This window comes from Lingula anatina, chromosome 2, assembly GCF_051362555.1.
Source record: "Lingula anatina isolate TDL-2025a chromosome 2, LinAna3.0, whole genome shotgun sequence".
In the NCBI taxonomy this organism is placed as follows: domain Eukaryota; kingdom Metazoa; phylum Brachiopoda; class Lingulata; order Lingulida; family Lingulidae; genus Lingula; species Lingula anatina.
Genome location: NC_141768.1, coordinates 30,522,861 through 30,549,335, shown reverse-complemented (window position 1 = coordinate 30,549,335; position 26,475 = coordinate 30,522,861). Strand labels below are relative to the sequence as shown.

General features: G+C 36.3%; 2 long non-coding RNA genes across 3 annotated transcripts; both read right to left on the bottom strand.

Moving 5' to 3' along the window:
- Positions 1-1,276: 1,276 nt before the first annotated feature.
- On the bottom strand, positions 1,277-25,782 carry LOC147763559 (uncharacterized). Of its 2 annotated transcripts, XR_015333047.1 has the most exons (5): positions 25,530-25,782; positions 12,720-12,936; positions 7,769-7,907; positions 3,609-3,768; positions 1,277-3,359 (listed from the first exon to the last, which is right to left on the bottom strand). It is a non-coding gene; the product is annotated as an uncharacterized LOC147763559 (long non-coding RNA). The 2 variants fall into 2 exon arrangements; XR_015333048.1 differs by lacking the exon at positions 7,769-7,907 and having other exon boundaries at positions 1,278-3,359.
- On the bottom strand, positions 9,185-11,551 carry LOC147763560 (uncharacterized). Its single transcript, XR_015333046.1, has 3 exons — positions 11,406-11,551; positions 10,599-10,673; positions 9,185-9,895 (listed from the first exon to the last, which is right to left on the bottom strand). It is a non-coding gene; the product is annotated as an uncharacterized LOC147763560 (long non-coding RNA).
- Positions 25,783-26,475: the final 693 nt, after the last annotated feature.

Sequence of the window (26,475 nt, the reverse complement as noted above, 5' to 3'; positions counted from 1 at the left end):
AATTCCACTTTTAAGCCTATAGCTTATAAATATTATAATATTCAGTTCTTTATTTAGTTTTATGTCTCAAATGAAAAAAATCCGATATTTAGATTTCCAATATTTTTATTGGTTGAATTAATTTTTATCTTATTTCACTAGTTTAAAAAAAAAACAAGGTAAACATAAAACGCCCTAATCTGGACTTATAGGAAATGACCAAAACAAAATCCATTGAACGGCCCTACTGTTAGAGATCTCAGTAATCTATTGGTAGACATATTGTCCATAGCTGCCGTAAGCTTAAAATTTCTTCCCTGGAAAGTAGATGATGTAAAGAATAGTACATTTCTCAAGACAGAAGCCAGTCTGATGTTTTCCAAATGTGTCGGGAATCTAATCCGCGAAGCAGGCGACCACTGTACCCCTAAACCACAGAGACGTACACTTAAGCTATAGGCATGGCGAGATGGGCCTCGAACTCTATACCCCCCCCTCGACCCACCACCAAATAAAACCACCCTGGCAGTCGTGCACTTTTCTACAAGTGTGTGCAAACATTTCCTTTATTTTGAATAAGTTACACATACAAATTTCATGAAAAGTAACAATCTGCAGATTCGTTTAAATTACACTTCTCGTTCCCATGACCTGCTACTTACAGATGCTTGTGATGAGTTTAATTACAGACGCGTACGCTCTCTAAAAATTGTATGTATATTTTCTTTAATTAGACTGTAGAAATAAACATTACAGTGTACAATACAATACAATACAAATCACTTCTCACATACACATTTCTCAAAAACATACGCATACTGTACATACATACCTGTATGCGTGCCACGTGTAACTACTGTATAAAATAAATACATATAAAGACAGGCAAAGCATTATTTTTTAGTTCAGAAAACATTCGATGTCCCTGTATTACGGATGCCCTCCATATTTTGATTTTCTGTAAATGTATTATTTTACCTGAAAAATAAGTAGATTTATTTTCTTATCATCATTTCCGAGAATAATATCCGATGCGTAAATCTGAACATTAGCTCCCTCTCCTTCACTTTTAATCCAGTTTTCGAGTTGTTTCCGCATGTTTTAAACAGCATCAAATTTAGTTACCGATATGTATATTATCTTTTATTTTGAAGAATTATACGTATCGGACTTTACTTGATTTCGACTGACGTGAAGGTCACTACATTGTATATAAAATTTAGTTTTGGGGTAATTAAAAAAGATAAATGGAATCATGTGGAAATTATCACAAGGAAGGGCGTGGTCTCGTGTAAAATCATGAATAAATAGAACAGTGAGTTTCCAGGCGGGAGTTTCAAGATTATTATAATTTATTCACATTGCTTGAGACGTTACGACGTTTAACGAGCGTGATTGATATCAATTTGAAACTATCGTGGTGGGCGTCAACTTATCAATATTTTAAGCCAACGATACGCGCACAATCGTTGTTTAAGGTTTCTCTCTGACCATAGGTGCGCTAGAAGTCTGTTACAAAATTGTTGAAAGGGACTGTATACTATTGTATATTATTTTAGAGGTCCTGATATCACAGGGCGGGTTAACGTTAATATACAATGTAGTGAAACGTAGAATTCTGACGTAAGGGGATATCTAAAATGGGAGTATGATAAAAGCTAAGCAATAAATTCAACTTTTTCCATCATTATTCAAGGACTTGCATTTCGTCTGAAATCAGTTCAATCTTTCCCCACACCAGAGGTGTATCGTGGTCCCGGTCCGTCACGTGAAGATACTAGGCCACTGCTTTCATAAACTACGCTACTTATAAAAGGATAATAATTCTTCGTTTTGGCCAAAAAAATGAATTTTCCTGGAGTAAACAATTTTCCCGTACTTACCAGAGGTTAATGAATCCACTTTTACATTCAAAGTTAGTCCCTGTTTTTTTTCTAAAAAGTTTTTTTTTTTTTGTTAAAATCTCTTAAGAGATAATAACAGAGTACAGCCATCAGTGGAGGTCACGTGATCTGAACACAATCTCAGATATCAGAATAATAGCTATAACTGCTGTTTTTGTCGTAAAACAGAATATATTTTATTTCTACGAGTTGTTCACAATGTTTTTATTGTGAAATATAGATCTCATATGAAGAGTTTTTACCCTTTAACCCAGAAAACGAACGGAATGTGTTAGGTGTGATTTAGGTAGAGCAACCAAACATGTTAGAATTTGTTTTCACCAATTTATTCAGATGTTATGCGGAACAAATGCTTTATAAAAAGTAATATCTGAAAACAGTTTTAATTCAACTAGAAAATATATGAAAGCCGTTCAGAACGCCCCTCCGTGAAAAGATAAATATAATTCTTTTAAACCTACACAACAGCTTAAAATGTAATTTATATATTATTATTATACTGCCATACAATGTACACATTCTAGGTAAACCAATAATCCATATTTCAAACAACGTTACGTCTTCAGCTTCACAAAAAATAAAGGAAATTTATGTTCTTAATTATTAACATCAACACAGATTTAAAACAATGTAATTGATAGAAATTTAGACATTCTACAAAGTTTAATCAAATCAAACCAATTCAATGTGGTGTTCACAACTTAAGCCTCACAAAAACAATTTCATCAAATCATTGTAATATTGCTCATAAGCAAACAGAATGGAAATTTTATCACTTGGTTGTCTCAGTTAGTGGGTCAATGTTTAAACAAACAATATAGCCCCACATATTTTGATATTTAATTTTGAAAGAAAAGGCTGAAAAACAAAAGCAAGTTTTACATCAGTATCTTGTGATAACACATGAATCATCCAATGGGACTATCATAAAAGTTGGAAAAAAAAAAGAATGAAAATATATTAATGCTTAATATCAGTGTTGCCTGATATAAAACTGATCTAACACCAGAAAGCTGTGGAGCTTGATGTGCTACACTCTAATTATTTCTCTGATCCAAATTACTGCCAAGTTTTAAGACACTTGAAAAGAAAAACATGTCTCAGGCCCTATTCCCGTACCTAGATCGATCTAGCAGGATCGACCCATCTCCAAAGGGTTTCTCACTAAAGTACATTCAGCTTAAGTGGCTCTGACATCTGGCACTCCTACTGTAGCTGTTAGAGGGTAATTAACTATCATCTAGCAGATTCAGTAGGTGTGACAGACATCTAAGCTGCTTAATCGAATGTAATTTAATGAGAACCCAGAGAATAGAATACAGAGATGGGTCGATCCTGCCAGATGGATCTTGGTACGGAAACAGGTCTAAGTAAATCAACTGGTCAAGATTTGTATATGATGAACTGAACCAGATTTGTCCTTGCTGTCACACTGATAAGAATGTGGGCCCCCAGGCTGCTTTTCTGTTGATGAATCTGGAATAATTTTACAATATTCTTTCAGAAGATATCCATTTCTTTAATTGATCAATATGTCTTTAAATAAATATATTATTACACTGTAAAAAAATATATTAAATACCCAACTGCAGGAATCATTTTAGTAAGCAAAATGTGATGCTTTTTATCTTTATATTGTTTACTATGCAGATGATGGAACTGTTGCTGTTATAGGTCTTTAATTGTTTTAATAAAAATTAATAAAACCACAGGGAGCAGTTTTACCTCAGCTGTCAGCTGTGGTACCATATGGTCTGGAGTTTGTCTGTTACCCTGATCTCCATGACAACAGGTGCTGATGATCAACGATGGCGTCCAGAGTCTCAGTAACCACCCATAATTTCTGCTCCTTGCTCACTTCTTCCACAAGAAATGTGCCAAAATTCTGAAGTGAAAAATGAACTAAACAACAAATCTGACATCAATCGTAGGTTTGCAGGAACTCTTGCTGAGTGCAAACAGCTGAAGTGAATGACATGCCTCCTCTTGTTTTCAATATTCTTACATAATCAGCAGCTATTTTGTATTCTATTCAATGCCTGTGGAGGCGCTTCAGTCAATTAAGCTGATTGCACTTTGCGAGAGTCTAGGCACAGAGTTGGTTCACTCTAAGTAGACCTATGGTGTCTGTAGGAGCCCAAAGAGATCAGAATATATACACAAATTCACACATCAAACAAATATCTTCTGTGCTATATGAAACCAATTCAATGGCATCTATAGGCAAGAGAGGTGACACAAGAATAGTAAAATTCTTTGAAAAAATCAGATATTTTCACTGTAACAGGTATGGTCTGTCCATAATAGAAGTGAATTGTTGTTTTTCATTGTTCCAAATCTTTTGCTTTAGTTTGGTTTTCTGCCTAGCCATCAATACTACTGTGTCTGTACTCTTTCAATATTTTAATCTATCAACTGAACACAACCATTCATTAACACTGGCATTATGAGTAAACCATCATCATATTTATATAAAACCCAAATAGGTTATATAATACTGATTCATATAATATTAATTCACGTTATAGAATAAAATGATATCTATTAGTACATCAACCTTTAGACATAGCAAATATTAAGACTTTTTTGAAATTTTTGAAAATACTGTTTATTTCAGAGCCTGAAATATTTTGTCTATTTTCCCTAAAGAAAATTGTACCTGTTAAAAAAATATTTTTCAGGGTGATGTGACTTTCATTTCTACAATGGGAACTCCTGGCATGTTTATCTTGGAGATGGTCAGCGCTACACTATATTAGTTTTGGCTCATATAATAATCAAACATAAAGTGCACATGATGTAATCAGAAACTCTGCAAAAACTCATCCCATTGAGTTCCTGTTTACTCTGTGCCTCAGCAACCAGGAGATTGCACTCTTTCATCCAAAAGAAGGCTATAGATGAACATTATCAGTATCAGAGGTTTTTTTAGGTAATTTTCTTGATATTGACTAAGACCCCATTCCCAGAGATTAGATCCATCCAAACTAGATCAACCTAACTCCCTGGGGGTTCATGCTACATTGCTGTCAGCCGAGCGGGCACCATAGTTAATTACCCCCTTACAGTTTGTAGTAGGCGGGACAGACATTTAAGCCGGATTATCTGACAGTAATCTAGTGAGACTCCCCATGGGGATAGATCGATCTAAAATCTCTGGGAATACACTCTTATACAGTACAAATGGCAATGACGCTAGACAGCTGTTAATAGTAAATGTAAATCGGCAGTGTGTGCATGTATACATAAAAAAATCATAAAATTCTTGAAAGAAAAATCAGAACCAAATCAGTAAAATGTACGTGACTGATTTATGGCTTCAGTCAGTTTGAGATACATGTATGTTTACAGTTATCCAAACTCAACAGTTATCCAACTCAAAAAAAGTGTCCTACCCTACCCTTTAAAAAAAAGACATGCATGTATTTTTTATACCCCCCCCAAAAAAAGTTGTTAAGTATTATAATATTATAATATAATAATGAACAACTGAGGATTAGTTATGCCTGACCACATATAATGTTTTATCTTTTATGTACTCTGTGTGAGGTAAAACGTTGTGAACTTTGTTGTGATTTTTAGGAGTGAAAATTCAGAACGTCTCTCTGGTGGCTGGTTTGAAACTTTGTGAGGTCTGTCTCAGTAGTTTTCCGAAAAGATGCCTTAATAACTTATAAACAACAGATTGAGTGAATGCAACGTACCAAAAAACTTTCAAAAACACCACCATCTGCACTGAAGAAAAAAAACTGTGGTAGAAAATTTACTAAGTTCTGTTGAAAAGTTTAAAGTTAAGCAAAAATACTGTTGAAAATGCATCTTCCACCAAAGAATCTAAAGCTCGTAGATGTTTGATGTCGGTCATCAATGAACCTGAAGATAAAACTTTACCTTCTACATGCTTATATATATATAATTACCAGACCATGGTTACACTAGATCCCAAGGAGGGGTTGAAAGTGCATGTAATTATGGTGATTTTAAGGTTCAACTGGATCACGACTACAGTTCGACCACTGAGGAATCAGAGATGAAAAACAGTGATGAGCTTTTGAGATCCATATCTGCTTTTCATTCTTATGCATTATCTGATGAACTACTGAAGCTGGACACACAATTGAAAAAACTGTGTCACACTGGGGCTAGTGTATCATGGCAACGAAACCCAGAAGTTTTGATGAATGATAATCATAATGAGTTGGAGTGTAACTGTCCTTTTCTGTTGCATGTGTTGGCTACCTGTCTGTCTTAAAAAAAGTGAATTTTAAATTATTTTTACATCAATCTGACTTGAAAAAAATGCATTTAATTAAAGGGATAATAAATCTTCGTTTTGGCCAAAAAATGAATTTTCCTGGAGTACACAACAATTTTCCCATACTTACCAATGGTTAATGAATCCATTTTTACATTCAAAGTTAGTCCTTGTTTTTTTATCTAAAAAGTTTGGTTTTTTGTTCAAATCTCTTAAGAGATTATAACAGAGTATAGCTGTCAATGGAAGTCACATGGTCTGAAGACCAACTCAGATATCAGAATAATAGCTATAACTGCCGTTTTTGTGGTAAAACAATATATTATATTTCTGTGAGTTATTCACAATGTTTATATTGTGAAATATAAATCTCATACGAAGAGTTATTATCCCTTTAATATCTATGTAAATTAGATGCCTTTTATTTTTTCTAACAAAGTCTTGCACCCAATTTTTTAGACTACATATGTACATTCACATTCTCTGTAAAAGCTGCTGTAGTAAATTTTAGATTGCTGTTATAAACACTATAAAAATTAGTCAAGGCAGGGCCACTAAGCAATTTGCCCACTTGCCAACCAACAACTTGTGTTTTGAAGCTTAGGGAAGGAATCGAACCTTCTACCTTGACAAATGTTTTAGTATATATGATTGAATCTAAATTTTGATTATTCAGTCAAATAAAAAATATTGTTTCTGGAAACATGCCAAAAATTTTTTGGTCATATATATATATATATATATATATATATATATATATATATATATTTGAATAAACAAACAAAACGTGTACTATAAAACACTTGGATAGGCACTTTTTTTTACAGCATCTGACACATGCATTTTAATGGCTGTGCTATTAAAAAAATTACTAGTTTTAAAATACGACTTTGGAATAAAAAGAAGGGTCAATGGGTAAAATTAGAGTTGGTCAGACTACCGGAAATGCATATTTTTTGTAACTTTACTTATATTTGCTTACCATTCTGAAATGATGTGAACCTCATCTACAACAACGGTACAGACTCTTTCTTGGTATAATTTACTTTTGAGTCCTTCTTTCCACAAAAGTCTCAGGATGTGCATATATCAAACAAAATTTACCATTCTTTACATCTTGTAATAGGGCACATGAAATTAAGAGATTGTCAACTCTTTCGGAGTCACCACCTTTAAAACTGTAATTGGATTGCTTTTAGGTGAACTTCTAGTAAATATGAGAGGCTTACAAGTTTTTTTCTTCAATTCTTTTAATGTGCTTTACAACTATTCCTTAGTCAAGTTTATGATTATTGACCAATATTGCGACATAATTTTAAGGTAAAAATGAGGAAAATGTGTTTTAAATACCCAATGAAATATGAAGACAGCCAGATATACATTTCCAGCCTTGTACTAACATGAACCTATAATATATATATAGTACGTTAGTAGATACGTCCCTGTTAGTACAAGGATTTTTTTTATCCTATATATACTGTATTTTCATGTTAACTATAAATAAATAAATATTTTAATATATAAAAGTCTTCTTGCAAATTGTTTAGACGTTTTATAACTAAGAAATATATATATATATAAATTTGAACTCTTGTTGATTTTTATTCAGAAGACCTCAAAACTCACATACCTTTGACACCCATTCCTTCAATATTCATAAAACAAGCAGGTATACCATGCTTCGATAAAGATTAGACTTGATCCTGCATAATCGAATTTAACGGCATAACTATTAAACAAATCATTTGTTGCTGTCGTCCAAGTTTCCTCTGAAATAGGAAGGGAAGGAAATGGAAAATTATACTTTTACCAAAGCCCGTGGGTAAAACTGCCAAAGTATCATATCCGTCATACAAAGATTTCAATGTTTGGATCTGCTATGAGTACATTATTTAGAAAATTGCAAAGCTTCATAAAAATCAGGGGTAATGGAAAAGTCACTATTGGCAGCCATCTTCATGAGCGGAACACTTGAGTGAAAAGGCAGTTCCAACAGAAAAATGTATCGATTTGATGCATATTCCTACACCTATCACGTCCGAGGTTTGTATAGAGCTTGCGGAGTCAGTCGAGGATTGCCAATAATACAACAGCAATTGTCCATGTCATAATGTTCAATGTCTTTCCATAATACAACAGCAATTGTTGATGTTACAATGTTCTATGTCTTCCCAAAATAAAAGAGCAATTGTTGATGTCACTATTTACAATGTCTTCACATAATATAACAACAATTGTTGACATCACAATGTTCAATGCCTTCCCATAATACAACAGCAATTGTTGACGTCACAATGTTCAATGTCTTCCCTTAATATGACCAATCGGCAATCCTCGGCCAATTCCGCAAGCTCCAAACTAACCTCGGATGTGATAGGCAGAGAAATATGCACCAAATCCATGCATTTTGTTCGCCGGAAATGCCTTCTTACTCAATTCGGATTTTCCGCTCATAAAGATGGCTGTTAATCCCAGATAGCAAAGAGTGGTCGCGCCAACGTTGGCCCGACGACTTTGCCTTCGTCGGGCCAACGTTGGCAGACGACGTCGGTTCGAAGTCGGCGTGTCCGGCGGCCCGCCGTCGGCCCACCGGTGGTCTGCCACCCTTTTGCCAACGTCGCACCGACGCTGGGCCAACGTCATTATGGATAAACGGCGGTCAGCCGCTGTCATGCCGACAATTTGCCAACTTCGCGCCAACGTCGGGCCAACGTCGTTATGAGCTATTACTATCGGCGGTTAGCCGCTGTTATGCCGACTTTTTGCCGACGTCGCGCCAATGTCGTTATGAGCTATTACTATCGGCGGTTAGCCCCCTTCTTGCCAACTTCGCGCCAACGTCGTTAGCCATCGTTTTACCACCGTTATGCAAATAATGCCGTTCTTTAATTAGCCAATGTTATTATGGACTCTCCATGGTCAGCCAGCTATGACTCAATTGGCGAACGTTGGCAATAGGGTAGCAGCGGCGTTTCTTCGTAATAACCCTCTCACTGAAGTGAAAAAGTCCCGTTGGCCTAAAAGATAATAATAATAACAACGTGAATCATGTTTTGTGAAGAAACATCTTTATAAATCTGAGTGAGTTAATAACGATAATTCAATTAGTTATTGAAAATAAATATTATTACTGATGCATCTCTAAAGATCTACTTTACAGATGTCATATATAATCCCAGCTTTCGGTCCCTAGGCCTTCTTCAGAGACATTAAAAAAATGGTGAAGAAAATCTCCTGGGGTATGTGGCGTCGATGATGAGTTAAAGGCACGCGATGCTGCAAAAGCGTCCTAAACGCTAAACGTAACATATAAAAAATCAATATTCATTTAAGAAACTATTGTCCTACTGAGTCCATTATTCAAGGTGTCTAGTGTTCTTATACATTTCTGTACGACGATCTGTCTTTGCCTAGTGTCGTTTCCTTTTAAGACGGTGACGGTGATGCCTTTAGCTGAGTGTTGTGTTGTCCCACAGGCACGAAGAGGTTTTTGTTGTTTATAGGGCAGCGGTGGTGTCTGATTCTGTCTTTTAATTTCTGCCTCGTTTCCCCGACATACATTTGATGGCATTGTTAACATCATATCAAATAGATGACGCTCTGTGAGTCGCAAGATTTGCAGCATATCTTTGACTACGACACTACGCTGGAAAGAAGTGACTGTGGCCTTAATTCCCACACGGGACGAAGAGGAATGATGATGATGACTAAGATTCATCTGAGGAACTCTGCTGCGGCGCCTGGGCTGCTTCTCTCTCTGTGAAGAGAATAGAAAAAATATAAAAACTCACACTTCATCTAATAAAACATACAAAATTCACCTTTAATATCATATGTTATTTCACTGATATGCAAAATAAAAAACGGCTAAGAAGACAACTGAAACCAAGCTTAAGGAATCTAGCATGATACTGATCCACGTTTCTCTAACTATTATTTTTTCTATTTGCGATGTGAAATGTTCTAAACTTTATGAGTTCAGGGACAGACAGGTTAGTTTTGTACGCTCGATTTTGGCCGCAACAAATCAACAATCCATGTTTCTCTATCGTATTATTGAACCGTTGGTTTCAGTTGTCTTCTAATGACTTATTTCCTAGTTCGCATCCAATCCACCCGCGCTTATTCGTAATGTTGCATATTGAAATGAAGTTGTAAATGTATACTTTGAAATGTAGACGAAATAATGTAATTATTTTCCAGGGAAGTGGTTACTCTGCTTAATATATTACCCTTCTTCTTCTCCAGCCTCCTCCTCCTACCCCCATCCCTGTCACTTACATATATTTTAAGAAGAATAATGTACTAAATTCCAGAAGAGAGTCGCAGGCAAGAAGTAGGCTAAATTAATTTCTTAGTTGTTTACTACTTAATCCATTGATAGGGATGATATAAGTTAAACTACTGCATCTTACCATGGCAATGACACACTGAAGCACTTGAACTATATACACACATACCTTTCAAGTGTATTTTCTTGTGAGGATTGACTGCTCAACACAGGCGACAAATAGGTAGTAATGCATGATGGAAGACTATAAGAGAAATATGAGATACATATAAGTGTGGCTTTGTAATGTGCACAAAATGCCTTGTCTAATTATGAGCCTAAACCAAAAAAAGAAACATTATTATATCATGCCCTGTGGGTATTTGACTAAACATCTAGAAAAAAATTCAATTTAAACTTGCCCCCCCCCCCCTCCCTAAAAGAACCACCTCTGGATATTTTAGGTTAGCCTACTGAGGTCCAATTTTGAACAGAAAACCTGTAAAAATCTGAGTGGACATTATACCCCTTAATGCTAAACTCAGTACGTTTGGAATGTATGCCATAAGGTTTATCCAGTGTTAAACCCATGCTGACATTATAAGTTTACATGTTAGTATCATGCAGCCTTGCTATATACCCCTATTATATAAGCATTTCAAATTCAACTAGAGAAAATATAAACCATATATACCCCTAAGTACAAAAAAAGTACTAGAACGTTGCTCATTCACATTTATAAATTGTCTATACATGAAATGTGGTAATTGAAATGTCTTTCAAAGCATAAAAGAATTTGAGCGGGAAAATCTTTTTGGCCGCCGGAAACCCAACGTCGCCCCGACGTTGGTTCAAAGGTGGCATGCAGCGCGCCAACTGCCTGCAGCTACGACTAACAAATTATTGACAGATTTACTTGTTTTCGTTAATTCATCTACAACAAATAAACCTCCACCTATAGTACGAAAAACATAAACACTTTAAAGTAAATACTTACCTAACAATTTGGTGCAAAATACGGAAAATATGAAATAACCGTCAAGTGCACTTGCAACGATCTATGGCCGCTTAGTGTGGGTGACCTCGATTTGAAATTGGCCGCTTAGTGCAAATCGAGCACAGCTGGTAAGCCACCGTTATACCGACGTCGGGCCGACGGCGTGAAGCAGTCGTCGGCCCGACGTCGGGTCACCAGTAGTGGCCCGACGCACAGCTGATGAGCCACCGTTATACCGACGTCGGGCCGACGGCGTGAAGCAGTCGTCGGCCCGACGTCGGGTCACTAATAGTGGCCCGACGTCGGCCCGACAACGACTGCCGACCGCGACTGTGCCGACCAATGCCGACGTCGGCCCGACCGCTCATTGCTATCTGGGATACCACTGCTTTTTATGATGATTTACAGTTTGCCAAACAATGCACTAAGATTGACTTTGATTTAAAGGATAAATAGATACAGGCGTTGAAATAATTAGGTTTAAATTAGCGTGAGGTTGAAAGTAGTTCCTTCCCAACAATTAACAATCAAATATGGCTGCCTCCGTATTACGTCCGAGGTTATTGTCGAGTGCGGAGACATCCAAGTAGTTCCGAGTGTAATATGACAGCAATTGCTGATGTCACAATGTGTTCCCATAATACAACAGCAATTGTTGATGTCCCAATGTTCAATGTCTTCCCACAATACAACAGCAATTGTTGATGTCCCAATGTTCAATGTCTTCCCATAATATGACAGCAATTGTTGATGTCCCAATGTTCAATGTTTTCCCATAATACAATAGCAATTGTTGTTGTCACAATCTTCAATGTTTTCCCATAATACAACAGCAATTGTTGATGTCACAATGTTCAATGTCTTCCCATCATACAACAGCAATTGTTGACGTCACAATGTTCAATGTCTTCCCATAATACAACAGCAATTGTTGATGTCACAATGTTCAATGTCTTCCCATAATACAACAGCAATTTTGTCACAATGTTCAATGTTTTCCCATAATACAAGAGCAATTGTTGACTTCACAATGTTCAATGTCTTTCCATAATACAACAGCAATTGTTGATGTCACAATGTCAATGTCTTCCCATAATACAACAGCAATTGTTGACTTCACAATGTTCAATGTCTTCCCATAATATAACAGCAATTGTTGATGTCACAATGTTCAATGTCTTTCCGGCAATTGTTGTTGTTTAAATGCTCAATAAATTTTCATAATACAACAAGAGATACCAAATTGATTACAATATGCAGCAAAGTTTTATCTGGCATTATAAGGTGGTAAAGTGACCAAAATGATTTTCTTACCTGCCTTCCCTCATGACCTTGAACTATTCTACAGGTTATACAGTGGTTTGGGATGGTTTGGGCAGCCACATTTTGTAAAGCACATCAGATAACAGTAGTATGGGGTGACTGCATGAAGCTGCAATCTTCCTGGATAGCACATCTTACAGTGTATCATATCAGTTCTCTAAGTCCATCTTCTCCTTTTTTGACAATATACCATATCTATTTCCTAACACTAAAATTCAAAGAAATAAAATAATTAAAAACTTATTTGTCATGAAAGAAAATAATTAAAACTAGAGAACAAAGCTGATAAATATACAAACACCAAAATTCTTTTCAACAATGCTAAAACAAGGCAGCAAAATTGTCAAATGTACAGACAACAAGAGATAACTATACTGAAATGAGTTTTCAACACTTTTTTACATAAAACAAAATAATTAATTAACAGTCATTTTTATATGATCATTAAGAAAATTGCTGAGATAGGAATAGTACAGAATGGTGCTCTGCAGACAATACTGAGACATTCTGAACTGGTTTTCACAATCTATGCTCTGCAATAACTCACTATCTACCCATTAGAATGCTACAAATTCTACATACAGTGGTTCATCTTACGGTAATGTGCCATGAATTTCGAACAGCTCTTAAATTTGTAACAATTTTAAAATCGGTCGTCTGGAGTTTTTTATGGACCATGAATTTCGACCAGAAAGCAAGTTTGTGCGATCTTGATTTTCGTGAATTACGTACACATTAAAATCAGCCATCGGGCTATTATAGCGCTCATAAAGATCTAACAGTCAACAATGTTGCCCTAGCGTACCTTTACCTGAGTACTACGTGTGTAGCCCCAGGTGCAAGATAACGATCGGTACAGTTAGCTTAGGATGCTAAACAACTTCGTCATCACCATTCATTAAGATAACAGGAGAATCAATTATGAGTTGCACTGTCACAGTCTATTCTTTACCCGAGTACTCCGTGTGAGATAGCAATCAGTAGTTTTGCTGAGGCGCACAATAGCATTGTCAACAGTAGGCACTTCTGTAACAGAACAAAAGAAGCAATTAAGAACTGCAAGATTACCACTATTGTTTTCTTGTCTCGCTGGGATCGTTCACGATCTCCCGCTTATGAAGTCCCTTGAACAAATATGAAAACTGCCTTCTCGTTTCGCTCAAATCGCTGTTGATCTCCTGGTGACGATCTTCCGCTAACAAAGTCCTTGGAACAAATATAAAAATTGCCTTCTCGTTGCTAGGATCGCTAACCATTTCCCACTGACTATATGAAAATTGCCTTCTAGCATGGACAAAATGTCCAAACTTATAGTCTTGCTCAGAATGTTGATGATCTCTTGCAAACAAATACAATAACGAAGTCCCTTGAACTAGTATGGAAATTGCCTTATCATCACACTCAGATCGCTCACAATCTCCCATTAACGATCTTCCAGTCTCTTGAATGAATATGAAAATGGCCTTTCTGTCTTGCTTGGATTGGTAACAAATATGAAAATTGCCTTTTGGGTTTCATCTAGATTACCTATCACTCACGTGTTTGTTTGAAGATGGTTTAAATGACAAAACGTACAGACTTTTCAAATGTGTACATTGACGCATCTACAAGGTATGTGCCAGGAAATCAGTTGTGTTGTCGGACAGCTGCTGGTCAAGATTGGGTTGCCTGAGCAAAAAAAATAAAAGTGGTTGTAAAAGGCAACCACACAACCATGGATATCGAGGCCTGCACCTAGAGGTACCCCCCCCCCCCCCCCCGACCAAGTATATTTGATTGTAGACAACAATCAGCAGTTATCTTGGTTGCAGTGCATGGTGGAGAGAGACTGTAATACACAGTTTGACTGCTGTGGTAAAGGCTACCTCTGCACTGTACATATCGATCTGCGGTCATAGTGGCCTCCCTGCACAGCAGAGAGAGGCCGTAATGCTGAGGCCAGCTTCTGCAGTGAAGGCAGAACCTGACCTCAAAGCTGACTTCGAAGACACCGACCGGCGCACAGTAAGGTGAGGACGCTAATCGCCAATAAAGGCTATCTGCGCCATAGACACCAATCGGTTGTTAATTGTTACGGCTTCAGCGCATGGAAAGGAGCAATGGTAATACTAAGCCCAGCTTCCACAGTGAAAGTTATCTGGACAGGGTAAACACCAATCTCCGGCTGTCTCTTCCTCCGTCCACTCCTGTTCTGAGCACAAGGATCATTCTCAAAATGATACTATAGTTTCCGGCTGCCAGTTTCGCTTTTGAAAAAGGACACTACTGATAATGATGCTGATTTGCGTCCCTAGCCAACAGTACCACCTTCGGACATACAGAGTGATGGGGTGAAAGTATATATATCCCTTGGGTCGCAATTACCGACACTCACCCATCATTCATCATGGTAACTCTAAATAGATCATTGAGAGAAGGTAACATAAGGCCTAGGTCAAAATTGACAGAATTCCATGAAATTTTAACGTTTGGAGGTTCTGAGCACCTCCATTTCATGAATTACGACCAAAACGATCTTTTCCCAAATTTAATTATTTTCTACTGTACAAAATTCATGGCACATTACCGTAATTCCAGTTTATCCACAAACTGAACAACTACTATCCTAGTCAAAAGTAGTAGGAAGGTACTTCAGTGTTATACCGGTACATTATACAAAGTATCCAACTGTAACTTATCTGGATTGAAAGAAAACAGCAAAATAGTGTAATAACCAAAGATTTTTGAAATGAACCTATTATAAAGTCCAATTTGGACAAGCTTTGAAAAAATCATCCAGAAACTACCAGATCTGCCCCAATCTTCTGGGAGTGGCAAACACTGTTTTACACCACCACCAGACATTTGAACGGTTTAAATGATGGCATAATTTAGGCTACAGTTTTACCTAACCTCTGTTGCTAAGATAATAAAATTAACTCTTACTCTGGTAAAATATATGGAATGTGAATTCTACAGATGCAGCAATCAACATATTGGCCATGAAATGTATCCAGTAGTGATAATGGTATTTATGTAGTTCCTTTAAAAGCAAACATAACACCCACTGTAACCATTTGCCATTTGTTGATTTGAATAAACATCTTTTATTAATTTTTCTATCTTATTATGTGACATTTGTCATATCTGTAATACTACAAATCCTGAATTCAGCTTCTGAAGTTTACTTTTGACTTTAAAAAATCTAAACAAATACTGTTGCTTTTGACCTAACCTCCATTACCAAATTGTTCATTTTTTATTTGCACATTGGATATTTGTGTGCTGATTGATCTATATTACAACAGATGGATAGCACTTTGTTCATAAACAACTAGTATGATATAAAAGCAAGACTGTTCCCAGTGACTTTTAAAATATTTAAATTGGAATACCTCAGGCTTTGTATTTATAGAAAACATGTGACTTAACTAGAGGATCAGAGAGGCGATACCGCCTCCAAATATTGTACCACCAGCTGGAGCAAACGCATTCGTATAGACCCCCACATACACAAAATAAGGGACACAGCCACCAGTTTTGTGCTTGACAAGCTGTAAAAATGCAATCAACAAGAATTTTTTAACTATTGCAAAAAATATATATGGTACAATCAAATTTAAGTTCTTCGTAAGGTAGGTCAAGGGTCAATTTCAAGGTCACAGTAAATTGCCAGTATATGACTTCCTATTCAAGTTCAAGAGTAACTATGGACCTATCTCTGTCAAGTTTGAAGTTAAAAGAGAAAGAAATTAGCAGAGTTCAGTTCATGATAAAAAGTCGGTCAAAGGTCAATTTCAAGGTCACACTTAGATTGCCAGTATAGGACTTCCTATTCAACTTCAATAGTAACTATGGACCTATCTCAGCCAGAAGAGATAAAAGGGAAGCAAAATTTGCAAAATTCAGTTCATGGTGAAAAGTAGGTCAAAGGTCAATTTTAAGGTCACATTTAGATTGCCAGTATATGACTTCCTATTCAACTTCAATAGTAACTATGGACCTATCTCTGCCAGTTTTGGAGATAAAAGGGAAGAAAAATTTGCAAAGTTCAGTTCATGGTGAAAAGTAGGTCAAAGGTCAATTTCAAGGTCATAGTAAGATTGCCAGTATATGACTTCCTATTCAACTTCAATAGTAACTATGGACCTATCTCTGCCAGTTTTGGAGATATAAGGGACTAGATGTTATAATTTTGGAGTTACCATAATGTGCCTTAAATTTCGTACAGAAAAAATTAATTAAAATAAAGAAAATGTCATTTTGGTCAAAATTCTTGAAATAGGAGGTGCTCTGAAGTTTCAGAAGTTCAAATTTGATGAAATAATGTCATTTTTGAACACAAGTTGTCTGCTTTGCCAAGCCTTATGTTTTATTTTTCCAGAGTTCAAAATTTATTATCCATTACCGTACTGCACATTTTGCTTTTACCACCAATATGTACTTTTTGATACAGAGTAACTCGAAAACCGTATGGAATACAAAAAAACCGAGACCACTTCCAGTGTTGGGCTTTACATGCTCTACAAAATGCAAAAAAGAATGGGTCTCTAGCATTAACGGTTCCCGAATTAGAGACAGTTTTCAGTTTCGGTATCTTATGGCCGCTACTCCCGTGAAAATGCACCGATTGACCCCAAATTCATGGAGATGAAAGATGACCTGAAGGGTAACACTTTCCAATAATATTATTGGTTAAGTCTGTGTGGTGTCTGAATAACAGGGCAAAAAAAATTTTTTTCGTAAAAAATTTCATTTTTTTGAAAATTTTGGCCCATTTGACCTTGAAGTAGAGGTCAAAGGTCAAATCCAAGGGTATATTTGAAATCTACACATATGACTTTTGGAAAGCCGTCTATAGAAATTTTTCCCATAACTCCTTCCGTAGGGTAGATAATTAGCATTTAATTTTGCCATTTTTAGACAAGGGTGCATTGTAATGAGTGCCACACCCAGACCCCAATACAGACAAAGCCCAAATTTTACGTGGAACGAGTTGAGATTATAGGTGACCTAAATCCATGAGATGGGTACGGGGGCCCTTACTGTCTAGGAGGAGAAGCGGTAACGGTAGCCGTCCGGCGGAGCCGGCGGAGCTGGCGGAGCCGGCGGAACGATCCGGACGGGACCGAAACCATGTGTACCGCCAGCGCTAACGCTGGTGGTACAATTATTTCCAAAGTGTTAGCCCCGCATTTTCTGTAATTGAAGAGAAATGTTAAATAGGTAACAATATTTTTAAATACATACAAAATCTTGGTAATTGAATCAAAAATGGAACCTATGACGTATGGAATGATTGAAATATAACCTAATTTAGATGTTACCTAACCTCCATAACAAAAAAATATTGTATTATGTTTACACGTGCATATTTCTTGAAATACAGTAACAGAGTGGGTTAAAATTCTTCTGCCACTCTCTGAATACCTCTTCATTAAAATAATGTAAAAAGTTTTCCAGTTTTGCAAAGTTCATATTTCTGCATTTCTCATTTTGGAATTGTACCCTTTCTTCTGGAATGACCAAGAAGCTATCAAATGTTAATTAGCATTGTTCACCACCTCCCCTTCTCTTTATATTATAACAGCAAACTTTTTATCCAATTACATCTAGCTCAGCATGCACTCCTTATTTAAATACTTTCATGATTTACTATTAATAGATGTGAGAGAAGTCTTTATTGTAACACAACAAAAAATAAAACTTGTTTTAAACTTATCAAGGAAATATTCACAACCACTTCAAAAACTTATGCTTAACCTCAAAGCCACAAAATACCCAAAAGCTTGTGTTAGTCTGAATGAAGTAAAAACAATGATTAAAAAAAAAATGGGAAGGACCTAAGTGCAAGTGTAATCTCTGCAATGCCATGGATGTCTCAATGTAAACTTAATTATTACTCACTATAATAATGTATCATACTATGTCAGCTGCTTGGCCTTATTTTCCTGTTGTAATTTCAATCAACAGAAGTAGTTAGAAACAACAGTAGTAAACGCTGTATCATTATTTAATTTATTCTGTCCATGAATAGCTACTCAGCTACTTTCATTCTTTCCGACATGAAATAAACTGTATTGTATTGTATTGTATTGGGATGGGGCATGTCTTCAAACACCATTACAGTAATTAAAGCTTAACATTGTATTTAAAGCATAACTGGGGCAACAAACAAAATAAAACAAACACGTCAATTCTACATATCTTTTTTATAAGCTCCAAAATGAGTCACACTGTTTTCCTTTTATTGCATTTATGGTGGCAAGCTGTATTTTACTTGTACCATATTTTTCTGTAGGTTTGAGAATTATAAGTATCTGGTTTACTTTAAATGGCCACTACTGTGGCAGTGCCCAAAATAGGGTTTTGTTCAAGTCCGATGCAATACTATGTACATAATGTTTATAATCACCACCAGTTTTAATTATATACTGCAGATGACAGATATTTAGAAATGATACTAGCTAAAGTCTTCAGGCCCATTGAAGTTCATAGTCACACTATGAAAATACAATAATGAAAAAAATTGAATTTTCCATACACATACACACAAACACACACACTCCTTTAATTACAACAACAATACTAGAAAAGCACTCAGAGAGCACAGACCTCTGCCAAGGCAGCAAAGTCTCCATCCAATGCAGTTTCACCCCTAAATTTTCAATATTTCTGATTATTGATCCACCATCAAAAACTAGTCATGTGTTCCTTGGCCCACTTCTGACAGTTCCTGAAAATTTCATCAAAATCGGTCCATAACTTTTTGAGTTATATTGATGACAGACAGACAGACAAACAGGGGTGAAAACATAACCTCCTTGGCAGAGGTAAAAAGTACCAGTATATATGCGATCAGGCTGGTTTTAAAACACCAGCTGTATCTAAGTCATATTTGTCAGTCATGTGAGTTTGAAGACAGGCAAATTGTTTTCCATGAAATAGGGTATCTGCACATATATATATATATATATATATATATATATATTGGTAAGAATAATACATACTGAAAAAAAAAAACAGCACGAAGGGCCCCAAACCCCGCACACCAAGTGTGTATGTGTGTGTGTGTGTGTGTGTGTTTTGGAGGGGGGAGGATGGACTTTGCATCTGCGGACCCCCCTTCAAATAATCTTGGATCCCCCCTGTATAATAATATATGCCAAAATGCAAACAAAAAAACAGCATAACAATAATATTGATCACTCCTGAAGGTTTGAAAAAAAAAGGCCTATCAGTTTTCCTTGAATACAAGCTGATAAAAGGTTAACTAATGAAAAAAATTGGTGGGATCATGTTCATCAGTTCTGCCAGTTTGAAGACAACAGATCTAACAGTTTTCAACGTATTAACAATGAAGGTGCACAGCTAAAACAGAAATGTTGGGGACAACAACAACAACAGCAACAAGAGGATCAGAGGCGATACCGCCTCCGGATATTGTACCACCAGCTGGAGTAAGCGCATTCGTATGGACCCCCCCCTCCAAAAAGGGACATCCTCACCAGTCTTGTGCTTGACAAGCTCTATAAAATGCAATCAACAAGAGTTCTCAAAATATGCAAAAAAATATAACTAAAAATGGTACAATCAAGCAGATTTTCAAATTGACTTGCATTTTCCTACCCTTGATCACTCCTGTATTCTCTAGACAAAAGGCCTATTGGTTTACCTTGAAATGTGTTGTCAGTGGTGCATATATGCTGTCAAAAGAGAAAACCTAGGGGAAACAATGGGCACATCTCTGCTAGTTTTAAAGATATGAGAGGCAAGAAAATATGCAAGGCTCAGTTCATGATGAAAAAGTAGGTCAAAGGTCAATTTCAATATCATAGTATATGAATTTCTGTTCAAGTTCAATAGCAACCATGGGCATTTCTTTGCCAATTTTGCAGATTTAAAGGCCAGAAAACATGCAAAAAGCAGTTCATCATAAAAAGTAGGTCAAAGGTCAATTTCAAGGTCACAGATTGCTAGTGTATTACTTCCTATTTAAGTTCAATAGTAACTATGGACCTATCTCTGTCAGTTTTGGAGATAAAGGAGAACGAAAATTTGCAAAATTCAGTTCATAGTAAAAAGTAGGTCAAAGGTCAATTTCAAGGTCACACTTAGATTGCCAGTATATGACTTCCCATTCAAGTTCAATAGTAACTATGGACCTATCTCTGTCAGTTTTGGAGATAAAAGGGAATGAAAATTTGCAAAGTTCAGTTCATGGTGAAAAGTAGGTCAAAAGTCAATTTAAAGGTTGAAGTAAATTGCCTCTAATGACTTTCTATTCAAATTCAATAGTAAACTATGGGCGCATCTTTGCCAGTTTTGGAGATAAAAGGGAACAAAAATGTGCAAAGTTCAGTTCATGGTAAAAAGTAGGTCAAAGGTCAATTTCAAGGTCACAGTAAATTGCCAATATATGACTTCCTATTCAAGTTCAATAGTAACTATGGACCTATCTCTGCCAGTTTGGGAGATAAAAGAGAACAAAAACTTGCAAAGTTCAATTCATTGGTAAAAGTAGGTCAAAGGTCAATTTTAAGGTCACTGTTAAATTGCCAGTATGTGACTTCCTATTCAACTTTAATAGTAACTATGGACCTATCTCTGCCACTTTTGGAGATATAAGGAAACAAAAATTTGCAAAGTTCAGTTCATAGTTAAAAGTAGGTCAAAGGTCAATTTTAAGGTCACATTTAGATTGCCACTATATGACTTCTCATTCAAGTTCAATAGTAACTATGGACCTATCTCTGCCAGTTTTGGAGATAAAAGGGAACTAAAATTTGCAAAATTCAATTCATGGTGAAAAGTAGGTCAAAGGTCAATTTCAAGGTCACATTTAGATTGCCAATATGTGACTTCCTATTCAAGTTCAATAGTAACTATGGACCTATCTCTGCCAGTTTGGGAGATAAAAGAGAACAAAAACTTGCAAAGTTCAATTCATTGGTAAAAGTAGGTCAAAGGTCAATTTTAAGGTCACTGTTAAATTGCCAGTATGTGACTTCCTATTCAACTTTAATAGTAACTATGGACATATCTCTGCCACTTTTGGAGATATAAGGGAACAAACATTTGCAAAGTTCAGTTCATAGTTAAAAGTAGGCCAAAGGTCAATTTCAAGGTCATATTTAGATTGCCACTATATGACTTCCTATTCAACTCCAATAGTAACTACGGACCTATCTCTGCCAGTTTTGGAGATATAAGGGACTAAATGTTATAATTTTGGAGTTACAATAATGTGCCATAAATTTCGTACAGAAAAAATTAATTAAAATAAAGAAAAGGTCATTTGGGTTGAAATTCTTGAAATGGGAGGTGCTCAGAAGTTCCAGATGTTCAAATTTCATGAAATAATGTCATTTTTGACCAGAAGTTGTCTGCCTCGCCAAGCCTTATGTTTTATTTTCCCGGGGTTCAAAATTTATTATCCATTACCGTACTGCACATTTTGCTTTCACCACCAATATGTACTTTTTGATACAGCATAACTTGAAAACCATATGGAATACAAAAAAACGGAGACCACCTTCAGTGTTGGGCTTTACATGCTCTACAAAATGCAAAAAAGAATAGGTCTCTAGCATAAACGGTTCCCGAATTAGAGACAGTTTTCAGTTTCAGTATCTTATGGCCGCTACTCCCGTGAAAATGCACCGATTGACCCCAAATTCAAGGAGATGAAAGATGACCCGAAGGGTAACACTTTCAAATAATATTATTGGTTAAGTCTGTGTGGTGTCTGAATAACAGGGCAAAAAAAATTTTTTTCATAAAAAATTTCATTTTTTTGAAAATTTTGGCCCGTTTGACCTTGAAATAAAGGTCAAAGGTCAAATCCAAGGGCATATTTGAAATCTACACATATGACTTTTGGAAAGCTGTCTGTAGAAATTTTTCCCATAACTCCTTCCGTAGGGTAGATAATTAGCATTTAATTTTGCCATTTTTAGACAAGGGTGCATTGCAATGAGTGCCACACCTAGACCCCAATACCGACAAAGCCCAAATTTTATGTGGAACGAGTTGAGATTATAGGTGACCTAAATCCAAGAGATGGGTACAGGGGCCCTTACTGTCTAGGAGGAGAAGCGGTAACGGTGACTTGCCGGCGGAGCCGCAGGAGCCGGCGGAGCCGGCGGAACATACGGGTCGGGACTAAAACCATGGGTACCGCCAGCGCCTACGCTGGTGGTACAATAATGCAACTGCAACTGTTGATGTCAGAATGTTCAATGTATTCCCATAATGCAACTGCAATTGTTGATGTCACAATGCTTAAGATGTATTCCCATAATGCAACTGCAATTGTTGTTGTCACAATGCTCAATGTATTCCCATAATGCAACTGCAACTGGTTGAATTGAACCGAGATTAAATTACTGTGGCCCTGCAGAGACGATGCGCGGGGAGGCTTGTAAGAGGTGGAGAGACCATTACAGGATTAAGCGGTCTTCCTTTCATGTAGGTTTGCCATATTTAGGTCATATGGCCTGGCTAGCACTTGGCTCTTCTCATTCTGAATGGTCCCTATGTATAATACAACAGCAAGTTATCAACAGTTGAAATCACAATTTCCACGGTCTTCCCATTACAAAACAGCAATAGTTGTTATTTATAAATGCTCATTCTTTTAACACAACAAGAGAAACCAATGTGAGGCAAAGTTCTATCTGGTGTAATACAGTGGTAAAGTGACCAAAATGATTAAATTTCTTCGATCTCTCATAACTTTTGTATATATGTTGCATTGTATGTTATGTAATGTATATGACAAACATTTAAATAGGGTGTATGAACAGCAGAGGTTTAATTAGCAAGAACCAAGTTCAAAGAAGGGACATTGGATTTTTGTTTGAAAAATTATGACCCTGTTTAACTGAATGACAAGCATTGTGAAAACAAGGCAGCAAAACTGTTAAATATAATAATAATAATAATAATAATAATAATAATAATAATAATAAATTTATTTTGAGTCTAAAATCCATTATAACATGTTCAGAGGACTTCACATATACATAAAACAATTACTTAAGAAATCAATTATTAGGAATAGATAAAAGAAAAATTACAGAACTTAACGACAAAAAAAAATAAATAAATAAAAAAAATAAAAATAATAATAAGAGTATTCTAGATAAAACATACAGATTCTCACATAAAAGTATTTATAGTACATAACTAAAACATATTTGTTAAGAAAAAAATAATCAATTCTAGATAAAAAAAAAAAAAACAGCCTTATTTGCACACATCAAGGATTATAGGTAGAGCAGCCTTATTTCTTATAGTGCAAAAATGCAATTACTGTAAAATTTGTAAAATCAATTTAAAAGACGATTAATCAAAAAATTTCCTGAATAGGTATGTCTTCAATTCTTTTTTAAAATGTCTGGTAGACTCAATTGATTGGATTTCCAGTGGTAATAAATTCCATTCCTTTGGACCTGCTGATTTAAAAGAAATGTCACCATAAGTTTTTAGGTGGATTTTTACCAGCTTAAGTAACAATTTGTCTACAAACCGCAGGTTTCTTGCTGGAACATAGTGAGTGACTAATTCACTTAGGTAGATCGGTGCAACTTTGTAATAAGCATCATGAACAAAGACTAGAAATTTAAATAAAATCCTGGCTTGCAGAGGTACCTGTAGCCAATGTGACTTTTTTAAAACTGGGGTGATATGGTAACTCATGGATGTACGGGTTAACAATCTAGCTGAGATGTTCTAAATATGCTGTAGTCTTTTAATCTGGTTTTTTGGACAAGCATATAAAATAGAATTACAATAATCCAATCTAGATGTTACTAAACAATTTGCAACTGTAGCTGCAGCAGAGTCAGATAGGTGATTACGAATTGCGCCTATGTTCCTAATGTTATATGCTGCTGACTTGCATATGCTAGCAATAAGCTTATTCATAGAAAGTGTTCTATCTAAAAAACACCAAGATTCTTAGCATGGGGCATTGGCTTTATGATACTGGATCCAATTTTGAGTTCAATTTTTTCTGATATTTTCTGATTATTTGGCTGGGTTACAACTAAACGTTCAGATTTTCCATCATTGATTTTCAACTTAGTTCTCATCAACCACCCTTGTAGATCATCAATACACCTAGACAGATTTTCAATTGATTCATTAGGATTTTCTACATTACAGCATGTAAAAATTTGTGTATCGTCAGCATAGATGTGATTGCCAAATGCTAATCTGTGTACAGTCGTAAAGCAGATAATAATTATTATAATAGTCTACAAAACAGGTTTGTTGTCAGTTTTAATGCAATATTACTTTGTTTACCAGTAAAATCACAATCACTTTTCCATAATGTGTATTACTACATAAAGGGATAACAACTTTTTGACAGAAATCTGGTGACAGAAACCCCATGCCTGATCCCAGAAAGATATGGATATACATAAACATAGCATTGATACCAAATAGATCTATATATAATAATAATAATATCAAGTAACAGTGGCAGGTTTAGAGGGGGGGGGGGTCATGGGGGTCCTGCCCCCCCCCCCCCCCACCCCACCCCACTACGATTTCTGGTTCCCTCTTGAAATTAGAATTATGACTAGCTAAATCAATAATCATGAATCATAGTTCTAATCTGTATCAAATGGCAACGTTCGCTCTCTAAAATACAAATTTTTTTCGGGGCCCGATGCCCACGCCAAGGGAGGGGGAGGCTTTGCAACTGCGGTCCCCCTTCAACTAATCCTGATGTATCCCACTGGCAGTGACAGTAATACATACTGACCATTGCATTGAGTTCACTGCTGACCACATCTCTAATCAGTTTACCTGAGTGTCCCTAGGGCTGTCTTCCTGACGTGTTGACCACTGTCCACTACGAGTGACCAAGTCATTGTTCTCAAGTAGAGACTTCGGTTTACGGGTAGAAAATGTGATGCCAGCACATACTGTAGCTCTACTTCTGCATTTACTCCCTCGAGCTGAGGGAAAGTATATAATGTTAGTCCACCAAACTCTCTCCGCTGAGAACTGACGTGGTTGGAAATTGTATGTGTGTTTGTGTGTGTGTGTGTGTGTGTGGGGGGGGGGGGGGGGGGGGGAGGGGGGGTTAACCCCCTCCTAACCCACCCCAGCTACTGTGTGCACGTATCCGGTATCGTTGTCGGGTCTTATGCTGCCACTTGGCGCTGGATTCTCTGCGTTTCCCGGGAGCGGAAGAGTTAACGCGGTCAGCGCCATTTTAGGGAGAGGCAGTTGAAACACAAAGATCTCATAATATCTGTAAACTTGTACTCGCTGAAATTGAATGAATGGGTCTTGTTTTTAACACCCTTTCTAATTTTTTTGCAGTATATTCTGCTTTAAGTGATTCCATGCATGCCGAATATTTTTGGTAATTTGATCCTCTCTCTCCGTGTCCTCCCCCTAAAATGTTCCACGTTAGAAAAAATCAATAATCGCATGGGAGAATAACACAGGCAATTGACCTACTTCACCAGTCATCGCTATTTTACTACTTTTATGACTTGGGAGAGATTACGTCATGCACGTCTGGAATGTGTCTTTTTTATGATTATATAATTAATAAATTACACATATTGATAAAATATTTATAAATGTGTCAGTAAAAAAAGGAACATTGCTTTTTAGAAATAATGAAAAAATATGTTAAAGACCCAACATAAGATAAAAACGACTTTTTTCTTTTATATGCAAATTAGATTGTCTTTAGTAATAAAGCTGACAGGAAGTGATGCTCAAACCTGAGATTTCA